Below are 21,410 nucleotides of genomic sequence, written 5' to 3' on the forward strand. Positions count from 1 at the left end.
TTCTAAACTCCTTTGAGCAGGGTGTTTTATTAGTCTGTGAAGAGGCATCAGCAAAAATCCCTCCAACAAATGTACTGCTGCACTGGATGGAGCCCTGTCAGCATGAGTGAGAATGGAGCAGCCAACAAAGGCTAATTGAACATGTGGAAGAGGTAAATGCTCAGTCTTGCATGTCAGAGTTGGTGGCGTTTGTCGCGTTGCAAGTTGGTCAATACCCATATGAGAGTGGAGCTGTGACTTCCTCTCACAGAAATGCCTGTCCTCCTCCTCAGCCATGTGCTCTTGTCTTTGATACCAAGTTAAAGCAGTCCTGCCGAGATGGAAAGAATGTATTCCCTCTGTTATCTCCTTTAACACATTGTGAAATTAGTGGAGCATGCTGAATTTTTTAAAGTCACTGCTATGTTATGATTGTAGACAGTGTAGTTGGGGAAATGAGATTAGAAATTCAGTGAAATGGAGTGGAAAAAGCAATTGATAAATTATGGTGGAAATGTGGGATGGTGTGTAAAAATCCATACTGTAAACCCCTCCATGATTAAGCTGAAGAATGACTAATAGTTGGGAATCTAAACAGTGAAAACGGTGTGATACATCTGCAGGAAGAGTAGGGATGTGCTGACTTAGAGTAGTGGCAGAGGAAATGTCATTTCATGTATATGTATGATATACCCACAGCTCCTGGGATGCTTTGCTCCAAGTCTCCCTTTGAAGGAGGAAGTGAATTGGGCATTAAATCTGTTAATTGCACAGCACTTGCTGTGCATCATAAATCCTACCCAAGTGCTAGAGGAAGAGGTATTTATTGGCCAAGTGTAAAAATTCAGAGGGAAGATTGGATGAGGAGTACACTGGAAACGCAGAAGCACAGGAATGCCTTGAGGCAGATTCCCCTTTAGTTCTGAATGCCTTCTCTTTTAGTGACTTCCTCTAGCTTTTGGGTTTTCTTTCAGATCTCTGGCAATAACCAGACTGCTTCCTAGATAGCTTATAACTCAGTTTAGTGTTTTGGACCCAGAGTTTAACTGTTTGTGTGTGCCTGTCCTTGAGGGTCTGTAAGTCTGCAAGCGTTGGAAGCTGTGTTATGGTGTGTGGCAAAGCTTTTAGCTAAATAACACTTTTTGGTGATAAACTGAGTTGTAGAACCTCTTGACCTCTGCTGGTGTGGTGATGAATTCTGTGATTGTGCTCCTAAAAGAAGGGCAGGATTTGCTTCTTCAGTAGTTTGTTACAGATGTCTGAATCCCGTTTTTCTCAGATTGGTGTCTGTTATTTCACTTTCCATCTAACACACCTATTGTGCCATTTTCAAGTGCAGTCTGACTAAATTTTGTGCATCAAGGCCAGTGTCCTGTCATAACAGTGGTCAGTAGTGTATCCTGCAAGCAAAAGTACAGGAGCAAGGGAGGTGTGTAGTTTTCCTTACTCCAAGTAACCTCCCAAGTGCTGGCATTCTGCAGCTCAGGCACTGCCAGAGCTGGCATTGCTGACTGCATTTGTTGGCTCTTGATGGACTTTTCCCTACTGAATCTGTGTAGTTTCCTTCTGAACCCTTATAAACTTACAGCATCCATAACCTTCCTTGGCGTGGAGTTCTGCTTAAATGGGTGCTGTGTGAAGAAACATCTTTTGTTTTGAAGCAGAACAACCTTGTACCCCTTCTGTTGGATGTTTCCTTGGTCTCAGTTAGGAAAAGACCCCAAGCAGATACTCCTTGCCCGTGTTTTTCTATGCCACTTAATGTTGTTTTACAGTCTTGTTGTAGGAGACTTTTTGGTCTTAGCTTCCCCAGAATGAAGTGTCTTAGTTTAATTAGGTCTTGCCATAAACGAGATACTCAGCAGCTCCTCCCAACTTTGGCTGTGCCCTCTTTATCAAACAGCACGGTGGGTTGGGATGGGGTTTGTGAGGTGAATGTCCCAGGGCCTGTGTGTGCCTGCATTTCCCAGAAGTTTGTGTCAGCTGATTTTAGCCTAGTCCTGTGGCCTAATCAGCATCTGCTGTGGTAGTGGCTGTCTCCTTGTGTAGATCTACTTGGAGAGTCCGGCTCACAAGGCCCAGGAAAGTTCCGGGATGAGAATTGCAGCATGTGACACGACAGTGACTGGGAGATGAGTTTCAGAAGTGTGGCTCAAGTGAGCCAAGATGCTGGTGTGGTCACATTTCACCATCTCCTTCTGGGCCTTGTTTGGATCTTCACACTTACTCTGAGGTTTAGGGACCAGAGCTACATCGGCTGTTCGGGATTTGGGCAGTGCTTTGATACCTGGTTTTGTTGTGTAGTCCTGAACTAACAATGCCTGACTGACAACTGCTGAGCACGGAGGGGCTCCATGAACAGCTACCCTCAGGTTTTAGCTTCTGAGCCATGGTGGCAGGAGGCTCTTTCTGTGGGTATTGAGATGGGCTTTCATTACCAGTGTCCCCTGAGCCTCATCGGCCACTTGATGACCCAACCCCTTGGTTCATAAACCACATTCCTTAAAATGCCATCTGTTCATCTCTTAATTGGAGCATCTGATTCTTTAGCTTTTCCCCTTCCTCTTGCACTTCACCAAGGGGGGAGCTGTTTTCCTTTATGGATTTTGCTTACTTCCCACAATTCCAACAGAAAATAGTTTTCCTTTTTCAACTTGCATTGCAGAGCCCTCCCGGATTGAAATAGCAAACGTGGATGTTTATTTGCTTTTGGGTTTTATTACTTGGAGTAAGCTTTATTCTTACTGCTAGTGCTGAATGACAGAGCAAGAAGAAGTCCTAAAGGAATTCATTACTGATTCTGTTTAGTGCTGTAAAAGCATAGTAGTCCAAGGTCTTGGTTCTGGATTCAACTGCCCAGAATGCAGTAAATTGCCCACATCAGTTGTAATGTTTGTAATACAACTCACAGATGGCCAGATCTAGATCTTTGTGTGATCTGTGGCAGTCAGGCATTCTTGGTGTGTATTGTATTAATTAAATGAAAAAGTGTCAAAGCATATTTGAGTTTAGTTGGATATCAGTTCCAGACTTAGGCAGGGCAAGAGGAGAGCAAAGCATCTACTTGAGTGATGTCAATATTAACAGTGCACCAATGAAGAAGTTAATAGGAGATACAAGAAAATACAATGGAAAGGTTTTTTGTGTGTCTAACTCTATAATCTTGTGTGGGGGTACATGTTGACTGGTTGCAGTTTGCTCCAAATAGAAAGTATCAAGCAGTGTGTTTGTAGATACTACCACCAATTTATCCCAGTTTGCACTGGCAGCTGGTGAGTTCCTCTCCCAGTGCAGAACAGGTACAGTCAACGTCTCTGCTTTTCTGTACTGTGCTACTCAGCTCTGCCTCAAAGTTAACATAACTGCAATGAAAATACATGGATATCTAAGCTACTGAAAGCAAATGCATAAAAAAAGAACAGTGGGCTGACAGCTGAAATATTTCTGTGTTTCTGAGAAGCTGGTATGTAGAACAGAGAGGTAAGAAAATGTGTCCACTGACACAAATCCACAAACTTCAAATCATGACAGGTACATTCTCTGTACAGCAGCTCTCTGGGGGTGTTATTAGGGCAGGACTTGGGCAGCTTGCCTCGATGTCAGCTGTGTGTAACACGTGGTAAACCCAGGAGATGGTGGGTTGAGGCTGGGCTTTGAAGCTGGTGTTTGGGGTTTAGAAGGGTAAGGAAGCGCAGGCCGTGCTCTGGAAATGTAGCCAGCAGTTCCCAGTCTGCTCTGTGTGCCTTGAGCTTGCAGAAGACATCAGTTATCTGATTGACACATAAGAATGGAAAAAAAAGCTTCCTTAAGCTTTTGGCAGTCCATTTTTATTGCTTGATGCAAGAGCCCTGCAGGGTGGGGACAGTTGGGCTCCTCCCTGAGCCATCGGGCAGCAGTGGTCGGGGGTGTCCAGCCCTGTTTAACGTGCCCAGGAACAAGCAGAGAGCTCTCATGGTACTTCTGTTCTGTACCCCATCAATTCCTAATGCATACATCAACCCTTTCATACATACACCAGTAACTGGGCCATGCAGAGCATGAGCGTTGTCAGGAGCTGCAGTTTGGCTAGTGGGGAATGCGAACCCGGAGCCCCATTGTGTACCACATGCTCTTGTACAATAAAATCCCTTGTTACTACATTTGGAAATGATAAATCATGTTACATAAAGTAGCTTGACAGGTCCCATTTCAATGGGAATCTTAATGCTTTCATATTAACATTCTGACTGTGTCCTTGACTGTCTGGATTGCATTAGAGGTGCTTGGCAGCAAATGGAGAAAAGCCATTGTGAGCTGGTTTCAGAGCAGGCATTCCAGGCACATGTCATTTCAGGATGGTTTGGGTTTTTTTTTCCCCTCCCAGTTTCTATCTTCTCTTTGGCCTCAAGTGGTTGAGTACCATAGTTGGGTCTGTTTGCAGGTGTGGGTTGTACTTCCTTTAGTGTTAGATTTTAATTGAATTTACACTGTTATGGCACAACTTGAAGGTGGTTGAAGCCCAGGCTGCCTCAGGAACTTGTGCAGGCCAGTGTGGTTTGGATCTTGGGTATCTGAAGGGAGGTCTCAGCGTTCTGGTTTTAGGCTTGGTGAACTCCCAGCTCACTAAATGCATGAGTTGCACCCCTGTGTCTGTGTTCAGTGCACTTCTGGAAATGTACTGCTCCAAACCAGCTCTGTTCCCTCAGTCTTAATTGCACTGCTTTGTTTTTCTTCCCTAAGCTGCTTTGAGCATCTCTGATGCTCCAAAGTGATTGGGCAGGAAAGTGTCTGGCTTATCTGTTCAATATCTGCTGGGAGAAATCATTTGTCTTCAGAACTACCAGCAAAGGTTATTTCTACTCCTGACACGCTTGCAATTTACAGGATGGAGATGTGTTTTCATTATGAACTTACCTATTAATAACATTGATCCACAGTTTTCTATGCCCATCAAGGATCCAGGCTTGGAAAGGAACACATGTGAATTTTCACATGATGGTAAAGATCATTTATAGCAAGTAACTATATACTGAAAGGGCTCTTGCATAGCCCTTCTAATGAAAGCATCTGTTTCTGTGGAAATAGATGTGAATTAAAATGGCACAGTGATCTGTGTTGATGATAAAGATGCTGATAAAAATTCTGCCTTGAGATAATTTACACTTTCTGTTTTAATATTGTTTGTCAGTTTAAGATGCCCGAATGCTGATGTGATGGACGTGGTTTGAAAGCCTGGCTGGGTTTTCCTGTCACAGACCTTGCTGCTCAGTAGAGAGCTGTGCTGTTATGCTGGGCTCTAATTTCCATAGACATTATCAGTTTGACAAAGCTGCTGCTTTTAAAAACAGAACACTTCTGAAGTGATAGAGGTTTAAGTTTAATGCTTACAGGCTGCCATAGAGTAAATAATTCAGCATCCTTGGAGTGAAGCCTGATGAAGATGATGAGAATTTCTCACTGCGTCAGTCGGGCGTTTTCAGGCCACAGAAATGAGCTTGCAGGTTGTTCACCCAACACCCTGCTGGTCTGGGGCTCAGCGTGGGCTGTGTTCTCAGGAGACATTCTGGCAACTTTTACTTCTTGTGAAGCAACACAATGACCTATGGAAATAAACAGAAGCCAGCTCATGCAAAGATTTGAGTAACCACACAGTGGTTACCCTGCATGTGCATGGGGGATTGCTGGTTTAGAGATCCCAAACAACTCGGGATACTTGGCCCGGGATGGGGGGAGGGCAGCACGTGTGGGCTCCAGTTGTTTGCCATGGGTGGAGGTACGTCAGACTCTGCTGAGGCTGCCAGGACGTTGATGCCAGTGGCACAACTTGGAAACCCTGGATACTTTTTCAGGCCCAAAACAGCTTTTGTGTCTGCAGTGAGAATGCATTTTTTAAAGAAGCATATGGCTGGCTTAGTGCCTCCTAAAAGAAACCTAGCAAAGCCCAGCATTCACAGATCTGGTTCCAGCATGAGCTTAGCAGTCTATTGAAATCCTAAATTATTACTGCTCTCCATCCACTGCCTTCAGCCTTTGCTGCTCGCTTGGTGCAGAACTGCTAGAGAGAACTTACACTGAATAGATTTGACAGTAGCTGGGACTCAGTCTGAGCTGCCTTGTACAGCAGAACTCACCCTTGCAGCCTTTCCATGCTTTGCAGCACTGTTGTTGTAGACTCCTAATGTATGTAAAAGGAGGAAGGTTACTGCCCTCGCTTACGGTGCTCACTGCAGCCATGTGTGCAGCAGAACTGAACTCTGATGATGTCTCTAAATGTGGGAATTGAGTCCTGTGAATACCTGGAGTGGCAGTGAAGGTTTCCAACCTGCTCGATCCCTCCTTTCTTTGCCTACCACTTTAATTTTTTACTGGTGAAACTTTTTTGTTTGTTACTTTCTTGTTAGACATATGTCCCTCTCTAATGTTAGCATATGTAACACATATTACCTTATAAATCTAGACCTTTTTAATTTTAATGTTGATGAAATAACATTTAAGATGGTGGAAAGAAGACCTGAAATAATATGTACACACTTGATGTGGTGGTTGGCATCTAGCAGTGTTTTACTCTTGTTGAGCTGTAAATCATTTTACATAAATATGCTGTAATGCTGTGCACTGATTCTGCTTTAACATTTTGTGGATTATGACTTAATTCATTTGAACTGTACTGTTTTGTAGGAAAATATTTGAACTTTATCTGCCCTTGTAAGATTAAATACATAATCATCCCTAATGAAACTCCATTTGGTGATACTTCAGTGGTCTCTCAAAGTCAAAATCGAGGAGTATGGATGGAATGGAGCATGTACATTTGCACAGTGTCTGCTGATCTGTGGATAAACAGTCTTTTAGCCTCCAGCAGGATCATGCTCTCAGTGTGCAGAAGTATTACACACACAACTGGGCTTTTAAATTTCTCTTGTTGGAGGAGAGGGATAATGGAATTATTACAAAGCTGGAATACCATGGCTCCTGTATTGTAAGAAAATACGTGCATCTCAAGTCCTGAACTTCCCCTCTTCTCTTTTGCCTTGATCTAATAAAAACTCTGGATTTAGTTCCTGCCCATCTGCAAGATGGAATTCAGCAGATAATGAAGGGAGAGGACAAGGGCAGTTCTGTCCCTATGACTGTCTGGTACCACTTCGTCTTGTTTACAGACTGTACCACAAGCATTAGAGGTCTTGATGGAAACCTGGATATTCTGTTCTGGATGTGGATTTATTATCTAGACTGTGCTCTTGCTTAACCTGGTTTATCCTGTGTGAAAAAGCTGATGTTCTGTAATGCTCATAATGTGTCCTGGAGCTTTAGACCTTCTTTGTCCCAGAAAGTCAACGGAATCAATATAGAATAATTAGCATTTGTGGCTTATCCAAGTAGTGGCAGCCCTCTGGAATTTAAATAGAGGCAGAAGAGTGACTTAATCTTTCTCATGTCTGAGGAAAGGATGAGGGTTAAGCTGTATCTTGGAAAGCTGTTGAAATAGAGGAGGGAACTTTGGCTTCCTTGTGATCTGCACCAGGGCACGTTCCTTTAGCAGGAGGGACAGGAGGTAGAGGGCAAACAGCAGAGCCAGCTTGTGTATGCCAAGGTTAAAAACCTTCTGCTCCAGCTCTGTGAAAACACTGACTTTATGACTTTGGAGACTGTATACTCAAATTATTTTTGCTGAACAGGCATTCTAGAAAAGTGGTTTCTGTACAATCACAGCAGCAAACCACGGACTGTCAGGCCAGGAGTGCCTGGCAAGGCTGGGCTAAAGGGTGCATTTTTGTCAGTGCCAACTGAAAGAGTTTTCCCTCAGCATCAGGCCACAAGAGGAAAACCAGGGCATGTGCAAAATTAGCAACAGACAGTGAAGAAGCAACCTCAGATGTGAGCTTGCCATTCACAAAATACCTGTGCCTTCCACAAATGGAGGATGTTTTTCTTTACTGTCTGTGTCGGGTTGAACACAAACGTGGTGCCATGTGCAGGTGCTCGTAGATTATTGGCTTCTGTGTTAACCTCTGATGTCATGGAACAAGGGGTTTGCCTTCCATTGGGTGCTCTGCTGCTTCCCTATATGGTCAGAAAAAACATGTTGCTTCTCAGCTCAGAATGCCCTCAGTGTGCCTGGGGTGCTGTCAGTGTGGTTTACTGAATATGATAACTTGAATTGGTGTTATCAGGTACTTTATGAAACCTGCAGGAAGATCTGGGGGAATGGAGCCTGGAAGCTCTCTGGGGGGATGAAGGCTCTGAAGACAGAAGGTTCTCGGTTTAGAAGTGGTTCAACTTCGTAGGTGTGATATGTTGAGAGTGAAGTATCTGTGGGGCAAGGAAACGTGGGTGATGTGGGAATGTGCAGTGGAGTAACTGGAGAGAGACGAGCAACAGTTCCTGGGGGTGCAGGACAGGTCAGTCTGGGTGTTTGCAGACCCTCACATCAGCTCAGCAAGGCTCAGGTGCCCTTGGGTGGGGGTTTCTGGCCACCCAACCCTTTCTGCTTCAGGTCTCCTCCAGAGTGTCCTTCTAACTTGCTTTTCAGCTGCTGGGCTTTATGGAATTTATTTTGACCTTGTATTTGAAAGATGGATCCCTTGGAAAAAAAAAGGTACTTTTTGTTGCCTTTGATTGAATTTTGGACTAAGGTTCTCCCCTGCAAGTGAGGCAGGCTCCCTTTCCCCCTCCATTTTTTTTTTTTTTTTAAATACGATAACAGATCAAGATTTGTTGTGAGACTGTATATAGGGACAGTCTGGGGGTGTGGGGACATCGACTATCCTAAACTATTCAAGACTTCAGGTAATTCTGATACTGTTAAATTTCTTTTCATATTGTCTTGATATATGAATGTAGTTGTATAGTATCTCTCAAAATTAAAATACACACAGAAATATTAAGGAATGCTGGAGATCCTGAAGTATCTCCCAGCAGTGACTTCAAGACACCCATCTCATTATGTGCTTGAGACTTGACTCTATTTTGAAACTTCTTTTCTGATGTTAACTTAGGACCTGCAACATTGGCACATGGATACTTTTAAAAAAATCCCATTTGTGGAGTAGGAATATAACCCTGGGACTTGTTTGTAGCACACAGAGTTTGTCCTGTATCTCGTGTTGCAAGGCCTTGCTGGATGCTTCTCCAGGCTTCCCAGCAGCAGAACTGTGTGAATTGTGCCCCAGTCAGACACCTCCATTTCCATGCTGTCCCCGTGTTTTTTAACCCAATACTGTGCACTGCTTTTAAGTATGCATTAATTTTATCCCAAACCTCTGGACTAAACCCCAGAATCAGTGCAATTTATTCTGCTTGTGTAGAGGTTGAGGAACTGGCCATGTGGTATTGCCCAGGTGGCTTCTGCATCTGTGGCTTCAACTTCAGTTCTCCCTTTCCAAAGGGTCTGTGTATCCCCTCACCTCAGCACTCAGCTCCTTGGATTGTGAGGGGAGAAATGGGTCATGTGGGGCTGACCTGCTCTTCCCTGTTGTGCCTTTGAGCCTCTCCTCTGAGGACTGCCTTTATTGAGTCGTTTTGGAGGAAGAAGGTGACTCGAGAGCTCTGATGTCAAGCACAAAATAAGACTGCAGCCATATCACTTGATACTGTTCCCCTTAAATGCCAAATTGTGAATTTCCTTAGAGGCAGAATGAGTTTTTGGGCATCTCTCCAGGAGTCAAAGAATCCCAATTCTAGAGGTCACTGGACTGAAAAAAGCCAAGAAAACGAGAAGTTAATGCAGAAATAACTGAGGAGAAAGAAGTTGAAAGCCCTTCTGCCTCGTACCTGAGCAGTTGACCCCTTTGGAGTTGATGGCCTACAAGATGGGCACATTTGTTCCTGTGAGACCTCTTAGCTGAGGAAGGCAAGGTCTTCACAAACAAATACAAAGGGTGATGTTCTGAGGCTGGGAGGGTGGGCTCTGGTAGCTGCAGGTGAGATGACTGCCCAGGCTCACCTGGGTGTTGTGGGTTCCTCTCATCTGTTGTCTCACACAGCTTTCCTCACCCTGCCAGGCTGCTCCTGGACATGCAGGCAGCCAGGGACTCAGCTATGGGAGCAGCAAGTGGGGAGATCCTGTGAGGAATGTGTGTGTAGGGAACAAGGTGATAACTAAAGCAGTCTTCATGTCCTGGTGCTCCCCCTGTACTCACATAAGGCTTGTTCACAGAGTGTAAAACTGCCTCTTTGGTGGCAGGCGTTGAGTTCTCCAAACCACCTCTCAATTTTTGTCCCAGTCAGTTCTTGTGGTGCTGTGGAAACATGTTTCCCCCCCCTGCCTCCCAAATTATGGGTACCCTCAGCTGGGCTTCAGGAAGTGCTTTTGAGAGAGCACAACTACATCAAGTACACAGGCACTTGTATCCCCTGAGAGTATTCCTGGTGTTATTTCCAGTGGATTAGTTACTCCATGTGTTGTGTAAACTTGCTCTATGGCTTTGGTTCTATTACCCACTTCTGGAGCAGTGCCTGTGTAAAGGGAAGGGTGCTTGCAGTGCTAGACTGCAGTGAAGTGTATATTCAGCTTATTTCTTGGTGTAAAACTGAATTTAACCAGCTGGGGTTTGCAGATTATTGTCAGTTGAAGTACCTTCAATTTCCATGGTTTTCTGTGCCAGATTTTGCAGTTCTGTATATTAAATCTGTTTGTTTTGAGTAGCTGTTACTTTATCATCTATCTAATGCTAATTTAAATCATCTATCTAATGATTTCTTAGCAAGTAGAGGCTGATACAGTAAAAATCTGAAATGCCTCCACATCCTATAGCACTCTGTTTTGCTTTCCTTTCCTTTTCCTGAACACTGAGGGGATGCCACCTTTCTGTTCCACCTCAGATGTGCTGACTGTTCCTAAATAGTTTATTTCCTTTGACATTCGTTTTCTTTTGAAGAAGGGCAGCCACTTTGTATGTGTCAGGCTTGTGCTGGAATTTTAAATACTTTAATGCATTCTTATTATCTGCAAGGCTGGCTGCCTAATTAGTTAGCTTAGTAAATAATGGCTTGGTGATGCCTCTGTAAGAAATGAAGTTACACATGCCGTGTTTTCAGTGCTTTTTAATCTCACACAGTGCCCCGGTGAGTCACTTGCTTTGGGTAAGTGGAGATGATGTGAATAAGGTTGTTGGCTTCCTTTAAGTGCACTCAGTGCCATCTTCCTCCTGGGCAGCCAGGCTCCCAAGCCATTTTGTCTTCTCAGTACCTTCACTTGGCTCCACAGATGCTCCACCTGCAGAGCTGCTCCAGCCCTGGGGAACAGCACAGCAAGGACATGGAGCTGCTGCAGAGAGTCCAGAGGAGCCACCAAGATGGGCAGAGGATGGAGCAGCTCTGCTGGGAGGAAAGGCTGGGACAGCTGGGATTGCTCAGCCTGGAGAGGAGAAGCTTTGGGGTGACCTGATTGTGGCCTCCCAGTGCCTGAAGGAGCTGACAAGAAAGATGGAGAGAGACTATTGACAAGGGCCTGGAGTGCCAGGACAAGGGGGAATGGCTTCAAAGTGCCAGAGGGCAGGGCTAGATGGGATATTGGGAAGGAATTCTTGGCTGTGAGGGTGGGCAGGCCCCGGTACAGGTTGGGCAGAGAAGCTGTGGCTGCCCCTGGATCCCTGGAAGTGTCCAAGGCCAGGTGGACGGGGCTTGGAGCCACCTGGGCTAGTGGGAGGTGTCCCTGCCCATGGCAGGGGGTGGCACTGGATGACCTTCCAACCCATCCATTTAATGTTGGAGAGGAGGTACTGCTGGTACTGGTTAGGCTTGAGGTTCTTAGTCAACTTTTGATGCTTTTTCTGGTATTTAATACCAATTGCTTCCCATCAAAGGCAACTTCATACCTAGTTTCTTTGTTGCTGTATTGCAGGTCAAGACTGCTGAATCCCTTCCTACAGGAAGTCTTAAAAATCTGTTGTGAATTAGAGCTATTTATATTTCTAATAATGAATAAAGGATACATTAATTCAAACTTCTGAATGTCTTGTGACTGTATTGGTAGGATTGGTTTATTATCTGTTTCTCCAAGCTGTCTTGCCAGGAGTTAGGTGGCTTTATTCCCAGATTTATAATGCATTCTCTTCCTCTTGGAAAGGGCATATGCTGTCTTGGCTCACTCATTTTAATTTGAGTTTTGCAGGGGTCTGTGTTGTTCCAATTTTAGTTGTTCTATTTCTAAAGCCTTTCACACACATGTAAAATATGATAAACTACACTATCTCAAGGCTTTTACAATTACTGCAGGTGTAAACTTCAGCCTGCTTTTCATGTTTCTAGATAATGTCCCTTAGTTCATGTAATTTGCAGAGGAAAAACTTGACATATTCTTTAGAAAAGGTTGCTAATTAATATCAAACCCAAAAACCAGGCCTGTAAAGGTGTCTCCAGTGGTGGATTACCCACCAGCCCCAGCAACTCTCTGGTGGCTCCTGCAGAAGTGGTTTGTCCCTCTGATTTGGTATTCTGAGGCATTCCCCCATCCATCCTGCTTCTCCATCTGCCCAGCCATGCTGAAAGTGAGATGAATTGACCTGTAGCCAAGCCTAACTAGTCGTCACTCAACAAAATCACTTGGGAGGAAACAGCTGTAAGTGTTGACAAAATGTTGGGCTGCCCTTCTCCAGCTCCTGGTTGTCACTCAGCCTGGATCAGGGCTCACCTGATCACAGCCATCACAGGAGCACACAGCGTGCTGGGCTGGGAGGGACACACAAGGGTCATCCAGTCCAACCCCAAGAGTCACCCCCTGTGCCCCAGAGGATCATCCAAAGCCTCCTGGAGCTCTGGCAGCCTTGGGGCTGTGCCCACTGCCCTGGGGAGCCTGTTCAGTGCCAACCACCCTCTGGGGGAAGATCCCTTTTCAAATTTCAACGTGGGTACTGCATGGACAAACAATGCAGGTTTAAAACAGAGCTTTTATCAGAAGTCCTGACCCATCTCTCGGGCCTGTGGAGGAGGCTGATGGTGCTGTCTTACTGTTTTCCATCACAGGGGTTCTGCTCCTCCCAGCCCTTGGTGCGTGGAGGCACAGCAGGACAGCCTGGATGGGGTGCTGGACTCTGAGCCCCAGCTCCTGCACGTGCCTGCACCTCAGGGGAAGGAGGGAGGGAGGAGGAGAGATTTGCTCGCTCCAGGAGGAGTAGGATGCCAGACCCACTGCAAAATAACCTCTTCACATCTGGAGTTGTGTGAAATAGAGCTGAGACACTCTTCTGCCTCCCAACTGTTGCTCAGGCACTTCCATTACTGTGGAGGGACCAGGCACACTGAGCCAGGGCAAGTCAGAGCCCTTCAGCCTGAGCTCAACTAGGAAACGTGGTCAGGGGAATACAAAACATGAACTGTTTCCACTTTTCAGGTTTCAGGTACATTTGCTTTGCTAGTGCTGGGTCCAGCCTCATGGAGTCCCAACTTTGCCCAGTTTCGGTTAAATCAGGATGCTGGGGCAATGTCAGTACCATGAAAACTTCTGTGTAGCATATGATGTATTATTGCCAATTTGGGTTTTCTTTTGAGCTCTTAAGGAAAAGGTCTGTGTTGTTGCAGGATAACTTTCTTGGCACCCTGGCACCTTCCTCCCTTTACTTATCTATATAGAAAGATATATTTGCTTCAGTGGTGGAAATGTGTTGCAGAGGTGTGGAGTCTTTGTGCTGTATATCATAAAACCTATGCTATTACCTTTTTTTAGATGTAAGAATAAGCCTTAAGAGAACACAGGTACCTCTGTTACCTGGTAGTGAGTACAAAAGTAGTACAAAATGTCTGAGAATCTGTTGTTTTTCAGACCCGACAAACATCTCTCTTCATCCCTTCCCTTCCTCCCCCACACCACAGGTATGAATAATAGTAAAAAAAATTACTTTCAGCTGTTGCAATAACACTTTTTCCCCTCAAGAAATAATACATTGATAGCACTAGACAGTAATTTTAAAGGTTTGATTTCACCATTGTTCGAAAGAGGACTTACAGAACAGCTGACTTGGAAGGGACCCATAAGGATCATCCAGTCCAACCCCTGGCCCTGCACAGGCCCACCCCCAAGAGTCACCCCCTGTGCCCCAGAGGATCAGCCAAAGCCTCCTGGAACTCTGGCAGCCTTGGGGCTGTGCCCACTGCCCTGGGGAGCCTGTTCAGTGCCAACCACCCTCTGGGGGAAGAACCTTTTGCTGAGCTCCACCCTGAGCCTGCCCTGACACAGCTCCAGCCATTCCCTGGGGGCTGTCCCTGGTCCCCCCAGAGCAGAGCTCAGTCCTGCCCCTCCTCTGCCCCTGCCCAGGCAGTTGGAACTGCAGGGAGGTCTCCCCTCAGTCTCCTCTTCTCCAGCTGAACACACCAAGTGTCCTCAGTGTCCTCACACGGCTTCAAATCCAGGCCCTTCCCCATCCTCGTGGCCTCCTTTGGACACTCTCCAATGGCTCAATCTCTCCTTTCCATTGTGTCCCCCCAAACTGCCCCAATGTTGAGGTGAGGCTGCCCCAGGGCAGAGCAGAGCGGGACAATCCCCTCCCTGCTGCCCCCTGTGGACCTGACCCATGAGCCAGTTGCTCACCCATCACGTTACACATTACCCAGCTGTGGGCTGGACTGTTTGTCTGGAAGGATCCTGGGACAGACAGTGTGGAAAGCTTTTGCTGAGGTTGGGAACCCCCCAAACAGCTCAATCCAAGCCTCACCCCTGGACTCACCTGTGTCCCCGGTGCTGCCACTGCCTCAGTGACTGGCAGTGACTTGCCCAGTTACTGTTCCCTGGGAAGGGACTGGAATTAAATTTCTCCTCAGCCCTGCAGCAGGAGCCCAAGGTGGGGAGGGGGTTGTATGTACAGGTTAGCAGCTGAGTTCCTGCATGGGCAGGGGTGAATTCTGCCACTTGGTGTAGCTGAGGTTCATAGAACAGGCTGGTTTGAGCTGGAGGGGACCGTAAAGACTGTTTCCTTCCACCCCCTGCCATGGGCAGGGACCTCTTCTGCTAGACCAGCTTGCTCCAAACCCTGTCCAGCCTGGCCTTGGACACTTCCAGGGGTGGGGGAGCCACATTTGGTTGTTCTTAAGATGGGAATTCTACCAGTCCCAGTGTTTCAGCTGCTCCCAGCACTGCCCTCGACCGGGATTTCTGGAGCAAGTTACAGGGGTTAGGAATTGGTTTTAGCCTGGAGCAGTCCTGAAGCTTTTGGTCAGCTGCCATTAAAATTAAAAGGTGCTGTGAAATTTGGAGGAAGACTAACTGGTGTGTTCTCCTGAATTTTCTTTTACATTAGGGAACAGACTGCAAGACTGAAGTTGCAAATTATAGCCCTCATATGAGGAAATAAGATTTTTGGAGCATTTCTTATGTTAGTGAAACAACTAAAAATATGTTACTAACTCGAAATATTTAGTTCTCAGGCTCTGGAATGTTTTTGATAATAGTGGTAAAGCAGGCCTTTCCTGATTCTAACTGCACTGCAAACAAAAAAAGAAATAACCAAACCACTTTTCGAAGTTGGAATCAGGCTGTGTACTGGCTTTGGTAGAAGCTGTTTTAATAATCACAAAAAAAGTCCTGTTTTCTTCTCAGAAGGGGTGTGGGTTTGGTTTTTTTCCTGGCTCAGCTCACTGAAACCTGTTCATGTTCTTTATCATATTTTTTACCTTGTGTCTGTGAACAATCTGCATCAAGTATGTGGAACTGTCATTTAGTCCTAGTCCTGTCAGTAAAAACATTTCTCTTGCCTAAGCGAGTGTAGCAAACGGCAGAGAATAGTTTAAAAAAGAACAAAACTTTTAGGAGTTTTTCTCCCTTCAACTTCACCATCAGTAGGGTTTTGTTTGAGATGAATGTCTCCTTTTTAAATATTGATTTCAGTTAGCTCCCCAGGATCACTGATGGCATATGTTTCATATTTTGACACAGTAAATCCACCTGAAACATCTCTATTTTGTATGTATATATTTTAATAATCACATATGTGTGCAGTAATGAATGTTTTAGAGGGATGGAGTGGTTGGGTTGCTTTGTTATTTGCATAACCTCATAATTTTGGAGTGGTTTCCTTGTATTTTTGTGGCTCCCAGAGGGTGTCTGATGGCCAGGCAGGACTGAATTTTGTTCCTGACTGTTCCAGCCCAGGGTGGAGTTGGAGGAGTTGCAGTGAACAATGTGCTGCAGTGGAGCTGGGTCTGCATTAACAATTGAAATTGGTTTTTAAAGCTGATGATCACTTAATTTGCCTGATGAAGACTACTGATTCTGAATAAACAGACGGTAAAACTAGGTGTCAGAAAGTTCCTGTCTCGATGATGCAGCTTTACTGTGACATACTCAAGTGATGGAGAGCCCAGCGAGAAGCAGCAAGCAGTCTGCAGAGTGGTGGCATCAGCTCATTTGAACGTGGTACAAACCTTTCTCATGTGTCTCTGGACACTGTCCCTGGCATGCTTTGTCAGGTTAATTGTTGTCCACAGACAGCTGCAGGTGTGAAGGGGCGATATCCCTGGAATTTATCTGTGGGATGCACCGGAGTCTGTGTCTGCCTCTGCGGCACTTCTGTTTGTCTGCCGTGTTTTGGGGTGTGATGTTGGACAGCTCTCAGTCACAGGAAGGGCCTGGAGAGCCTTGAGCTGCCTCAGAGGAGGGTGCTGTGCACTCCACATCCCACATCTCCCATGTAAACACCTCCCTGTAGGGATCGTGGTGCTGGGACCCTCGCTGCATGTCAGGTGCTGGCTGCTGTCCTGCTCTCTGCTGGGAAGAGGTTCCCCTGCAGGAAGGGGGCAAGAGCTTGGAGTTCATTCCAATCCACCTCTTGGATTTGGAGCAGTGGTGGGTTTTCTCCAAGTTTCAGGTTTGTCAGTAAATATTTACATTGCTGACAAATCCAAAACATGGAGTGGAAGAGGCACTGCAGCGTGTTCAGCAGTTCCCAGCACTGAAGGTATCTTGGAGTGGTGTGTAAATACCTGGAATGCCATTGTGATGTTGTGCAGTGGGCTCTGTGGGTGTTGGATTAGCAGCGGTGTTCCTCATCCAAAGGATGGACATATTTAAGCTGGTCTGGATACTTGCTCTCCACTCTCTGGCAGGGAATAATACCTGCAAGAGCTCGTTACGTGGGGGACGTTGAGCAGTTTCAGTAAAGGGTGAACCTCCTGAAAGTTCCCTGGCAGTGTAGGCTCCGGGAATTCGTCAGAGGTACCTTATTTCTGTGGTGTTCAGCAGCGTGGCGTCACGTTGGAGATGCAGTGCCCGCCAGAGCTTGCTGTATTTTTTTTTTGTAGTTCAACCTAATCAGATGTCTAACCTTAGCCTTTTTGGAAGTTTCTGGATGCTAATTGCAGGCAAAAGGCATCTGTCATGTATAGTCACAGCTCTGTTATTTCCAGGCTCCACAGCTGCCACGGTGCTAACAGACATCCCAGAGCTGAGCCTGTCATCCATAGAGAAGAATATAAACTAGAGAAGCTTTCTCTGCCTGCCTACCCTGTGGCTGTGAGATTCTTGAAGGCCTGGACCCTGAAGATACATACTTGAGACACAGAGAGCTTCTGGCTGTCCTTAGGAGTTCCCAGCTCAGCTGCCTGTGCTCTGGTCAGCCTTGCAGCCTCCTGCGGCTCCCCGGGTGCTGAGCAAGGTGTATATCCTACCTGGAAGCAGCAACACAGTTTTTTCATCCTCAGGACTATTTTGAAAGCTTGAAGAGGAATTTTTTCACCTTTGAATTAGTCATGCAGCATTTCAAGCAGATGTTGCTGTTTCTTAGGGGATAACAGCTGGAGGGTGAGACGCGATCGATAAGTACTTACATGTCTTCACTGAAGCGTGTTGTCTTCTCCTGAGGACAGCAGACACCACGCTTTGATATCTGGTGCTCTTCAAATGAGAGGTGTGTGCTTACACCTGGGGGCTTGCAGAATGGGGGCCTGCTGTGTGGTTTTCCCAACTCAGTGGTTCCTTCCTGGCTCACAACCTTGGGTAGGCGTGTGCTGAGGATGTGACTCCTGCCTGGATCAGCTGGGCTGCATGGGGAGCTAAAATTGGCTTTACTCAAAGCAGAAGTTGTTAACAGGCTTCTGAGAGTGGCTGCAGTGCAGGGGAATGTGTGTTGCCCCCTGTTAACTGCAGTGAGGTGTCTTTAGAGATGGAAGCTGCCTTGTAATCTGTGTCCCTGTCCCCTTTCCCATGTTCTGTCTCTTAACAGACTGTGTCATTATTAGCTTTACTAAGAGCTCTATTAATTTTACAGGTTTTTTTCTCTAAAAGATTTAAAACCCTAAGTGGTGTCAGGGTTGAAGCAATCCATTTGAGGGCAGAAATTGAGAGTCCCAGCTAACAGCACTTGGCTTTTGAGGCAGAGGTTCTGGATATGTGATGGATTATTTAGGAGTTAGTAGGAAAGAGAGCAGATGCATCTTAATAAGAATAGTTGCTTTGAATCCAGTTGAGCTGGATTCCACATAACACTCTTCTCAATATTTTCAGCTCTTTACAAACATATAAGTAAAACTACTTTTTGTAGTAAGCTTTTCTGACTATTTTTTACACTTCTTAAAGGATATTTCAAGTATTTTAGTGGCTATACAGTTGAGAGGTATCTTGGAAGGACCTTTCTACTTGAAATGCGTTTCCTGTATCTAGTGCTGTCTTTAATCTCATGTGGTCTTGCAAAACCTGTTCTGCCTATTAAATATGCAGTAAAGCTGTTCTGTTTGGTAGAAGATTGTATGTTTAAACAGCAGAAGTCCTCGTTGCTCCTGTATTTTAAGATTAAAAATTCAGCTGCAACACTACCTTTAGATTCAGAGCCATTAGAATGGATTTTTCAGATTTATTCTCCTGATTACAATACAGAAAATTAATTGCTTTTGACTGTAAAAAATTATGACTCATTCATTATTTAAGAACCTTCTTGATGGATGAACCTTTTCCACTTACTTCAAGACTTCCCATGAAATATATCTGGGGTTTTAATTGGTATAAAGCATGGTGCACCTATATCAAACAGTGGCTGCACTGCCCACCCTCTGGGGTGGGGAGTGGTGGAAAAGAAAACCAGCACCTCGTCTATGTGTGGTTTGCTTGAGTATTCAACACAGGCGTAGTAGAGCCTGCTGGGAGAAACGTAAGTTACTCAATGGCATTTAAAATAAATAATTGGGATTTATAAAAGAAAGATTTATTCCTTCCTTTAAATGTGCTGGTAGTAGGGAATAGCCTTTAATTTTGCTTGTGTGTGTATTGGAAGTGTTTGTGTCACACTGGGGAGAAGAGCCTGGGTTTAACTCAAGGTGTGTTCCCCACTGGTCACAGTTGAGTTTCTGGTTCCTGGTTCTTATGCTGCCAGTTCAGAAGGTCTCAGATGATTTTTGTGTATTTTGAACACTTTAGTCTTGTCCTTTCAGCAGGCTTAGACAGGAGAAAAAGTTGAATTATAGACCTTGTCGATTAAAACCATCTGAAGAGCTCGAATCAGGATTTGGTTACCTGTCAGCCCAGAAAGGTTTGCTCAGTGCCTGTAGCAGCCAAACCTCTGCATCACAGAAATAAACACCAATTTTGGTAATGAGACAGTTGTCTCCCCCCACCCCAACAGAATCATAGAATGTTTTGGGTGAAAGGGACCCTTAAAGGCCTTCTAAGCCAACCCCCCTGCAGTGAGTAGGAACAGCTTCAGCTAGATCAGGTTGCCAGAGCCCCATCCAACCTTGCCTTGAATGTTCCCAGGGAAGGGGCAGCCACCACCTTTCTGGGCACCCTGTGCCAGGGCCTCACCACCCTCACAGGGAAAAGATTTCTTCCAAAATAAGACCCAGAGCACGTGGATCTGATGTCAAATATGGCAGATAGAGCTTTAACTCATTATACTACAGTTGTTTTCCTAATGGTAATGGTAATGAAATTTTTGATTAGGTAACGGTGATTTTGTAAAACTTTATCTTAAGAACAGATAACAGTAAATATTGACATCAGGGTTTTACCTGGACATTCAGTGGAGGAGGGAGTCAGAGTTGGCCAGGGCTGCAGTTTTCAGTTCATTTGTACAGTCCTCTCCAGTCAAATTCTTGAGGCTTAATTTTTTTGCAGTTGTCTTAACAGAACCTAACATTTATAAAAGTAAGTTGCTTTTGTGATGTTGACATTTCTTTGTTACTAATTGGATTTAAAGCTTTTGCATAATGTATTCAGAATACTGGTTTTTCTCTTAGGTGTCTTACCTTTGCTTGTGAGAACAACTGGTTTTGCTGTTGAGAGATGCTTTTTCTCATAAAATTAGTTTCTAAGAGTTTTGGAAAATAGATATATCATGTGCTGCTTTGAAGTATTAGAAGGATTTGAGAGGCAGTTTGCCAACTGACATATAAAACCCTTGAGAACTTGATCCAGCCAAACCTTTTAGAAAAAGAGTAAATGCAGCTAAGGCTTAGTTACTGAAATGATTTTAGCTGGCAGTTCAGTGCATGTAATCATCTTGGAACATCCTGGAACTTGTTCTTTCGTTCAGGTCTCGTATCAAGGCTTTTGGGTTGTGTCCGTGAACTTGTCACTTCTCAAAGTCAGAAATCCTTCCCACTGAGGCTCTGTGGCTGTGAATGCTGTGTTTGCTGTGGTGGCCCATGGACAGAACGCTTGTGCAGGGAAGGCACGGTGACACTTCCCAGATGGCTGGGACTCAGAGCTGAAGGGATGTCTTGCTAGTTTGACATCTCCAAACCACAGGCACTGTGTGTCCTTGCTGAACTGCTGGCAGGGTGGTGCTGTTGGAAAAGCCACGCTCCTGGCTGGCAGTGTGACCGACAGGTGGTTGTGTGTTCCACCTGCCCAGGGGGACCCGCAGGGTTCGAGCTCTGCCGGGTCGTGCCGGGGCTCGCGGTGCCATCTGGGCCGTGCCTGCTGCAGGTGCTCACCGGGGTTCGGCCTCGAGGGCCACGAGTTTGGCTTGCCTTTGGTTTGCACTCTCATCTGGCTCTCTCAGGCAGTTCTGCTATTCAGGAGACGTGTTGTTTGGGAAGAAGCCACGCAGCCCAGCTCACTGACGTGCTGGCTTTGGTGTGATTCTGGCAAGCAGACTGGCCCGAACCTGCCTTGCCTGCTTGGGATAGTGGGTGTAGGCTGGTCTTTACATATTGGGAAAGGGTGAGCTTTTGACACCTCTGCTTGAAAAGGGAGGAAAAAAGAGGCAAATTCGGTTTTACAGTATACACAATTTTAATAACAAAATGCTTCTGTACACTGCACTTGTTTTACTCCATTACTCACAACCCTCCCACCAGCAGTTGGCTCTTGAAATATAATTTAAACGCGACTCATCTAGGACTCTCTGTAATCTCAGGTTGCTAAGCTGGTAGAATAGTTCACTTACTAGTGTTTTCATTAGTAAAAGAAAAATGGGATGGGTTTTGTTTGACTTTTTACAAAGGAGGAGTTGGAGGATGGCAGGCGTAGCTTCTCAGCACTTACACAGAGGTGTACAACCTGCATGGTGTTTTACCCCATCTAAGGC

General features: G+C 45.5%; 1 protein-coding gene across 1 annotated transcript in view; it reads left to right on the forward strand.

Annotated features, from left to right (window-relative positions):
* CTNNA1 (catenin alpha 1) overlaps positions 1–21,410 on the forward strand; it is a 119,997-nt gene that overhangs the window by 32,649 nt on the left and 65,938 nt on the right. The gene's annotated exons all lie outside the window — the stretch shown is intronic.

This window comes from Myiozetetes cayanensis, unplaced genomic scaffold, assembly GCF_022539395.1.
Source record: "Myiozetetes cayanensis isolate MyiCay16 unplaced genomic scaffold, myiCay2020 scf17, whole genome shotgun sequence".
NCBI classification, from domain to species: Eukaryota; Metazoa; Chordata; class Aves; order Passeriformes; family Tyrannidae; genus Myiozetetes; species Myiozetetes cayanensis.